This window comes from Phragmites australis, chromosome 2, assembly GCF_958298935.1.
Source record: "Phragmites australis chromosome 2, lpPhrAust1.1, whole genome shotgun sequence".
Classification (NCBI taxonomy): domain Eukaryota; kingdom Viridiplantae; phylum Streptophyta; class Magnoliopsida; order Poales; family Poaceae; genus Phragmites; species Phragmites australis.
Genome location: NC_084922.1, coordinates 22,038,103 through 22,047,296, shown reverse-complemented (window position 1 = coordinate 22,047,296; position 9,194 = coordinate 22,038,103).

Here is a 9,194-nt window from a genome sequence, read left to right as displayed (position 1 = left end):
GAAACACTTGATAGATGCACTGGTCCCGAACTTTCGATGAGAGGGGTAGATGTCGATTTAGGTGGAATAGACGTTGATCACGTGCATCCACATCATCAAGCTCGGAGTCAGCGGCATAGTTGTCGTTGTTTGCTGCTACCTCGCTACGCAAATCACCGTAGTTATTGCGAAGGTTGCAATTAGTGGCCGCAATGGTGTCAGCCACTGGAGAGGCACAACCCATCTCTTCTAAGCGCTGCAAAATCCCCACGAGATAGGTGTTGATCTCTCCAACAGAAGTCTCCAAGGTTGCAAGCTTGCTGTTTGTGTCAATTTGAGCGGCCTCCAACTGACCAAGTCGTTCATTGGTCACTTGCACATCCTCATTCAGACCTTCAGTGTGCAGTCTAACTTGGCGTTCAAGTGTTGTATGATGCCCCTGGTACGAGGAGAATGTGGTGGCGTAGCATTCGTCGGAGATCATGCCATTGCTAGTGAAAAACCACAAAAAATAGCAAAGCAATAAAATCACAAGAATATGCCCTATGAACTACTCGAATGTGGGTATGTCAATTCTCTCACTCTCAACCTGTTCAACCAAGCTCTTACTTGTTCTTACCAGCCAAACAGGAGGTGATAGCAGCTGAAAAGATAGGAACAACCTCCAGCGAATGGTTGTATCGATGCTGCAGTCGCTAGTTCTTGTGAAGTAGTAGTCGTATTTGTGGAGCTCTAGGTAGGTTGAAAGTGTAGCAAGGAAAAACTAGAACCACGTAAGTCAAAATAAGTTGAATAATCGTTCAACGACGGTACCGTGATGGTCCTAGGCTAGACCGTACTAGAGACGCGAGCCTAGGCACAAACGAAGTCACCGATCAGAAGCGAAACAGAAAACACAAGTATAAGCTTCTGAATTGTTTTTTTCCTTCTTCGTCATCTTTTCTTTTTTTTCACTCTTTTTTTTCTTTCTTTTTTTTGCAGGAGCTCGAAATCCTCCACTAAAGCAAAAAGAACTCCCAAACAAACAACTCACAGCACAAAACTTTTTTTTTGTGACCAGGGGTATACTTCTGCTCTTTTTTCTTTGTTTTTCAAGGATCTCACACTTGCAAGCATGATCAACCTAACCACGAGGGTATTTGTTCCTGCAAGCAATCGAAGAACGAGCAAGAACAAGATGAACAAGCAACTTAATTGCGAATATAGATGAAGAGCACAATCTGAAAACAGAAGTGGTGGGGTTTCGAAAACAAGTAATCGAGTGGTCTAGCCGACACACGCGTTTACAAGGCGAAGTAGCAAAAACTAGATCTATTCTATCAAAACCCAAACCCTAGAAGAGGGTGCGGCTATCTATTTATGAGATAGAAGAGGAGAAGTTTCAGCCAAAACACAGGAAGCCGAATTGGACTCTAATACAAGGTTCAAGTTTGATTCGGACTGGAAAACAGACGCGACTCTCTTTAACGATTTCGGATAGCTTAGGAGGAATTTCAAGATGAGGCCGGATCCATCTGAAAGTAGACGAAATTATCTTTCCATCAAGTACTTATGGGCCGTGAGAATCCTTCGGAATCAACAGTTATGGCCTTTATCATTTGCTGCTATCAGGAGGGTCGAATCCGAATTGAACTCGCCTCCACTTATATACTTGAGCTTGTGTGGTTCTTCTCCCTGGTTTCTAAGGATAATAAAATCATCACAATAGTTAAATAGTAATCCATTCTTCTAAACATTTGTGGGCAGCCCTAGGAACAAGTTCACCTTATGATTAAGTTGGCGTACTCGTGCTCGCGTTATTAATCCTTCTATCACCTGTTCAGCGTGTTATGTGGTAGGAGGAATACGTGTACCCATAAAAAGTATGTCCTCATCATCACCAATTGTCTCCACCACCTGATGCCTTTCTCCCCGACCTTCCCTGTAATCCAGAGATTAGAGGAAGCCTCATCGGAACCTAAATCCCTGAAACCCATATATCTTATATCCTGAAGGGCCTGCATCGGCGAGCTCCGAGGACCTTTTCCTCACTGTAGCTCATATACATGACGTGTGGGCTCTGTCGCTGGAGCAACACTGTATATTACTGTAGCATCGTTGTGTATACTGTACTGGCTCTATACCATTGTAGCATCTGTTCCTAGATATAAAAAATAAAAAATATTTATTTTATTTTGAAAAACAACATAATATTTCGCTTATTTATTTTCTCATACAAGTGGGATCAGAGAAATCCAACGTCTCCTTTCAAAAACTTCAGTCGTCGACAAAAAAATCCTCGTGACCTTATTTTTTCAAATTAGAACATCTATTAATCTTTACTTTTACTGTATTACCTGTTTCTCACAAAATAATAATTTTAGATAACAAATATGTATAATGTTCTGCTATTAAATTACACCTGCATATAATTTTTCTATCTGTACCTCTATTTTTAGTGTAGTATTACGGGCACATCAAAGCGCATCATTCTGCCTAGTTGACTCTAACCTGACAAGCTCGCTAAAGAAGTAGGGCCTTCCTGGCGGAGCCTCCAAAACACTTGTAATTGGAGAAGAGGAAGAGAAAAAGTCGGGTGTGGAGACAACGAGAAACACCCAGCTAGAGTATAGCTTTCCCTGGAAATAAGATGGAGAGGGGAAAACGGTCCAGAAAATATTAGCACAATTTGGAGCAAGATTTTATAAAATCTCAGCTACTAAGTTTGTAATTCACTCAAGTAAAAAAGTTTGCTATTCATCTTTGACACTTCTAAGACAAATACTCAGGCCAGAATTTGAAGGATGGGTATTCGAAGTTTTTTTTTTAAAAAAAATTGTTCAACACCAATGAAAAATATGAAAGATCATAACAACCAACGCCCAAATATAAAATGTTTCACATAGTGATGATATCACAAATAATTTAGAAAGATTACAAAATAATAAAACGTTAGTGTTGTCGAACTAATCTTGAAACTCACAAAGCGTTAGCGTTGTCAAAGATGTGCTCGCCGCTCGGTTTGGCGGCAGTGTCGCGGCAGGTCATCGGCGTCTCGGCAAACTTTGAAAACTGCCCAACCCAGCCAATATGATGTAAATGAATGGCAAAATGGACTGCCTGCTAATCCTCAACGTCAAATAGTTTGTAGGTTGTTGTCTATTAGAGTATCTTCGCTCTAATAGTTAAATTTAGAGAGTTTTACTATAAATCCTAACTTCAACAGCTTTCCAATCTCATACCAATATTTACTGATCCTCAAAATCATCACTCTCGTTATCACAAAGCGTTAGGCTACTTCACATACTTTTTAGTTAAAAAATACATAGAAAATATCTATCTATCTATCTATATATACCGTAAGGCTATTCTGCACCTATACGCAGTTGCTATTCGCACTGCATACATCCCCAGTTACAAACCGAAATACTGTGAGTTACAACTTGTTAGGTAGAACAATTATAACTTCACGTTCAGAAATGTATAATTGCAATACGAGAAGCTAACACAGTGAGTTACAACTTGTTATACGCACTGCACACATCCTCCAGTTACAACTTGAAACACTGTGAGTTACAACTTGTTAGGTAGACCAGTTACAACTTCACGTCCAGAAATTTATAATTTCAACACGAGAAACTAACACTATGAGTTACAACTTGTTTTTCGCACTGTGCACATCCACCACTTACAACCCGAAACACTGTGAGTTACAACCCAAAACACTGTAAGTTACAACTTGTGGGATGTGCGCAGTTATCAACTACAGTGAGCGTATCTGCAAAATATACATACAGTATATATATATATCTATATATATATATATGCCAAAAAATAGATTTCAATTGAATACCCATGAATCACACATGCATATCTATACAGCATAATTTTGTTCTTTTAACCGGAATTTGCGATGGGATTCTCCCTTTTGTCCTTACAGCCTATGATACATCGAAGGAAGCCCCGACTCTGGAGTGATATTTCTAAGCGCAATGTTCATTGGCCAAGTTACGTTCTGTGTTCAATGATTTTGTTCCCTTCTCCATGAAAATTGCAAAAGCTGAATATATTCTGATAATTAGAGGGATATTCTCTTCAGGCTAATCTATCCATCGTGGGATGTACGCTTCTTGGAACGTGCTGTGTGATTGGCATGGCTTACGTACTATGCCATTACATTTCATCCAAACATCGAGAGGTTCTTCCATCATTAGGGGAGAGATGGCTATAGCAGGCATGTTTGAGTAATTAGCGCAGCTTGTTATTGTGCCCGGTGGCTTTGTGGTAGCAAGAGGCTAGGGCATCTCGAGTGCAAAAGTGTTTATAGTAGTGCCTGAGTGGCTAGAGCCATGTCATGAAGCATCCATATAAAGCACTTCTCTCCACTGCAAGCATATTTTTGTAGATGATTAATCGAGTGTTTGGTACACTTATTTGGTAGCTATATGTGCAAGTACCTGCCAAGTATTGATACTTGACGAAACACTAAGAGCACATATAATAGGGTGTTTACACTATTGTAAAAAAACATAAGAGTGCAAGTTGAAAAATAGCTTCAGTACTCGACACTGATACTTGACTAGTATTAGTGACAGTTGACCACTCGGCACAGTAACTTAACATCACTACTGGTTCGAATCACGAAACGACAGTGATAAGTAGTTCAGGAGCAAAAAAAAGGAAACAAGGCTCGGCTGCTGGTACCGTTGGCGCTCTCCATCGCCGTGCCAGCTCTGACCACACCGTCGGCAGCGCTCTCCACCGGCACTCTCCATCGCCGCGCTTGACTCATCTCAAACACAAGAACACAATCAAATCAACGCATCTCAAACACAATAACACATCTCAAACACAACACAATCAAATCGACTCATCTCTCATCCATCTACACGCGCTCAAACACAACCCCTGCAGCACACATACGCACATGGACAAGATCGTTTACAGCACACACATGCACAAACGCAAAGCCCATGCCCATGCCGCCGCTGAGCCTTAGCCCTAGCACGCCCATGCCCACGCCGCCGCCGAGCAGTGGTTGGTGTTGGTATGTGGCGCCAAGCCCAAGCCCCAGCACGCCCATGCCCACGACGCCGTCGAGCCGCCAAGCCCAAGCAGTTGGATCCACCTCCACATCAGCGCTGCCAAGCTAAGCCCAAGCCCGATGTAGCGCCGATAGCCGATGACTCGGCCTTTTTGTCCTCCCCCAACGCGTGCTCTAGTCATCCCCAAACTCTGGATAGGCCGGCGCCATGGGGGATCTTGGACGAATCAAATGAGGGAGAGAGGCCGGCGGTGGGAGGGGAGGAGGCTGGTGGCGAGGGGCCGATGGTGGGAGGGAAGGAGGCCAGTGGGGAAGGGCCGACGGTGGAAGGATGTACGAGAGAGAGAGAGAGAGAGAGAGAGAGAGAGAGAGAGAGAGAGGCCGGTGGGGAACGAGAAAGAGTGGAGAGTTCGAGAGACTGTTGGACACTAGCCGATGAAAATATCTGGATGAGTTGGACTTCATCGAGCAAAAATCACGTTGGAACAAAATTTTAGGTCTACAGAGACTACCAGTGCCGGTTGTAACTAAAACCGGCACTGATAGTTGGAGCTGGACGTTTGGTGGAGCCAAAATTAGAATGGATCAAATTTTCAAGTCTAGATGAACTATTAATGTCGGTTTTTAGCGTTTCCATCACTGTTCAGGCATGGGACGTTAACAACCAGCACTGATATATCTTCAGTGGCGGTTCCTATACAATCAGCACTAATGTGCTGCTACTTTTGACCAGTTCTGTAGTAGTGTTAGATGAGGTGCTTATGAAAAAAAAACTAGTTTTTTTAATGTGTCGCTACTTTTGACCAGTTCTGTAGTAATGTTAGATGATGTGCTTATGAAAAAACTAGATTTTTTTTCTCAACTACACTAGCACATATGCTTAGGAGGAGGATAATGTGCTTACTTAAGTACCGTTGTTTATATTAGTGCTAACAAAATAATTAATCATATTTAAGCACATGTAGTCTTTATTTGTATTGGAAATTATAATTTTTATATAGATATTTAATATTCTCTTTCCTTAAGCACTTAGCATTATTCATGTACTAAAACTACAAAATAAGCACCCTACTCATCCTATTTGACAATAAAAACTACTTTTCTTTTAGTAAGCATCTTTGAAGCACCTCTCCTAGAGATGGCCTATAGGAATGTCTATCGTTGAGTCTTCATTTAGTCATTGTTCAGATAATGTAAAGAGCACAGAATTGAGGTCTCTTTGTTCACGTAACATCATGAAACGGTGGGTTTGGAGCACCGTTCACCTTACCGACCGGAGCTCAGTTATCGAGCTCCAGTGGTAACCGAAAATTTGCGATTACCGCGGTAACCGGTTGAAAATTAAAAAAATTCGGACAAAATTTATTTGGTAAAATTTGAAATTTGAAAAAAAAATCGCGATTTTAGCCATTTGGGTTTGGACCGGTTACCGAGCGGTTTTTGCGATTTATCGAGTGGTTTTCTCGAATTTTCCACATTGTCGGTAACCGTTCGGTTTTCTCGATTTATCGAGTGGTTTTCTTGATTTTCAGTGAAGTTCAACAAAAAATCTAAAAATTATCTTAATCTTGTAAAATCAATAACTAATTCATCTGAGCTTCAAATCATGTGAAACAATTTTTTTTGGTTTCCTTGTAACATAATATACATGATAAAAGTATTTATACTCATAAAAAAGTTCAAAAGTTTTTGTGAGAAATTGTATTTTTTAAACCAAGTTAAATGCATAGTTTACTCTTTGGTAATCCAAAAATCATGAAACTAATTTTGTTAGTCTTCTCACATTATCCTATGTCTTTTAAAAATACCTGAACTCATGAATTAGTTATTGTAGCATGCATGATTGTGTAAATGTGTTGCGACCAGATTAATTCATAACTGACCCATCACACCTCAAAAATTAGTGAAACTACTTTTATTAGTTTATTTACACTATGATTTACGTAGTAAAAATAATAGTAGACATGAAAAAGTTAATTACAGTGCTGTTTCTTAACATATTCACTTTATGCTTGTGAACTTTGTAAAAATCATAGTGAAATTAATAAAACTCTAACTAAAGTGAAATCAATTTTAAAGATCCTCTTAAGATACGTTTTACCCAAAAAAAATATGTTTGCATATTAAACTTTTCCTTAACATGAGTTAATAACTGAGCCACACACTTTAATTTTTTTCAAACTTCCTCCCTATAGAATATGATGCAAACGACATTATTTTTAAAAATTGTTTTCATAGAAGGTCTTAGAATTGTGTCTAGTTTTTTAAAGATTTTTTTTTTTATTTTTATTTTTTTAATGTTTTGAATTAAAATTCGGTTACCGTTCGATTTCTGAAACCGAACTGGGTTCTGAAACTGAACCGAACCAAAAAGATCAGTTATCGTGATTTTTCTTAGTTACCTTCGGTTTTTTAACCGTGGTTTGGAGATATCGGGCACTCAATGCATTTTTGACCCAAAAGTGAGGGCACAAAGGTTTGTGATTGAGTTGAAGCCCGACACCTGATCCGCTTGGCCTAAAAAAAGCCCTCCAATACCAAGAAAATAAGACCATTTTAAGCCGTCAAATCTTAACTGTGCGTGGTCCGTTTGGTGACGTGCAGCTGACATCTCAAACAGGGGTGGACTAAGACTCATAGCAGGCTAGGCTTCAGCCTGGGCATGGGCTCAAACCATTCTTGTGTTTACTATAAAAATAATAGTTTTTTTGATTTGACCTAAATTTAAATAGACAAGTCTGAGGCTGAGCGTATGACTGGTTCCGCCCCTGATCTCAAATGTGGATGATGGTTGATAGGGCGCGACAATGAAATGAAAGATGACTATCCACGATGCAATATCTTAATGTATGCAAGACCTCCTTGTGGCCTCCACCTGAGGTGATGGGAAACATCATGAGGAGATTTATTCTTTTGCGAAGGGTTAGATTATAGGAAAAAAGCTACGTTTTAATACTCAACTATTACCCTAGTTTCACTAATACAAAAAGACTCATAAGTGCCGGTTGAAAAATAGCTTTAATGTCAGTTTTTCAACCGGCACTCTTTACTCAGTATTGATAGTCGGAGACTATCAGTGCCAGTTGCCCACTTGGCACTATTGCTATTTTTAGAGAATAAAAAAAGGGAGAATGGGCGGCGATGGGAGCGGCATCCGAGCCGGCTTAGATGCCGCTCCCGCCGCTGCTCCGCCGCTGGCACTGCCGCCGCCGTCGAGTTCCCCTTCTTCCTCTCGAGCACTCCTCTCTCACCATTCCACACCACCTCCAAGAACAAACACTCCTCTCCCTGGTCTCTCTCACACAATAAACAGCAAGAAGAGCACAAGTTGCTAGCTCGTGCAAGACTTCAAGTGAGCAGCTCCATTACGGCTAGCTTAGTCTATTGCCATGAGGCTAGGAGCGGAGTTCCCCATGAGCCACGGTGAACGGGACGGCGCCACACTCCCCATGGCAGTCGCCGGTGCCGTACCTCTTCGGCGGGTTGGCGGCGATGCTGGGGCTCATCGCCTTCTCACTGCTCATCCTGGCATGCTCCTACGAGCTAGCGACCATCGCCGCCATGGAGAGAGAGGAAGAGAGGAAGAGAGAGGGCGTTGGTCTGGACGGCTCTGTCCAGCGCTCCCCTCCAGCGCTACCCGCTGGCCTCGCGGCCATGGAGGATTTTGACAGGAATAGAGATGAAAAGAAAGGGAGAGAGGAGGAGAGAGGTCTGGAGTCTGGACGAGTGGCTACGGGTGAGGTTGAGGATTACAAAGAGATAAGATCAAGTGGAGTTTGAGACGAATGTAAGGAAACGAGCCAAAACTAGAGTTAATTAAAATTTCGGGTCCAGAGCAAGTATTAGTTCCAGTTCTTATTAACAACCAGCACCGATACTATCAATGCCGGTTCTTAACACAAACTGGCACTGATAGTGCCTATCACTGCCTTTTTTTTAGCATCTTTCTCATTTTTCGCGCATGGGAGATTAAGAACTAGCACTGATACACTTTCTATCACGGTTACGGTTGAACAAACACTGATGGAGCGCTACTTTTGACCCATTCTGTAGTAGTGTCAGTTTGTAAATCAAACCTAAACTTTCCAAATCAGGGCGTCTGAACCCTCTTCCCTCTTTAGGGTTGTTTTGTACCTATGTGGCGTCCACGTGGGTAGGCATAGATGACTCAGCAAAGCTCACTTAGAAAAAT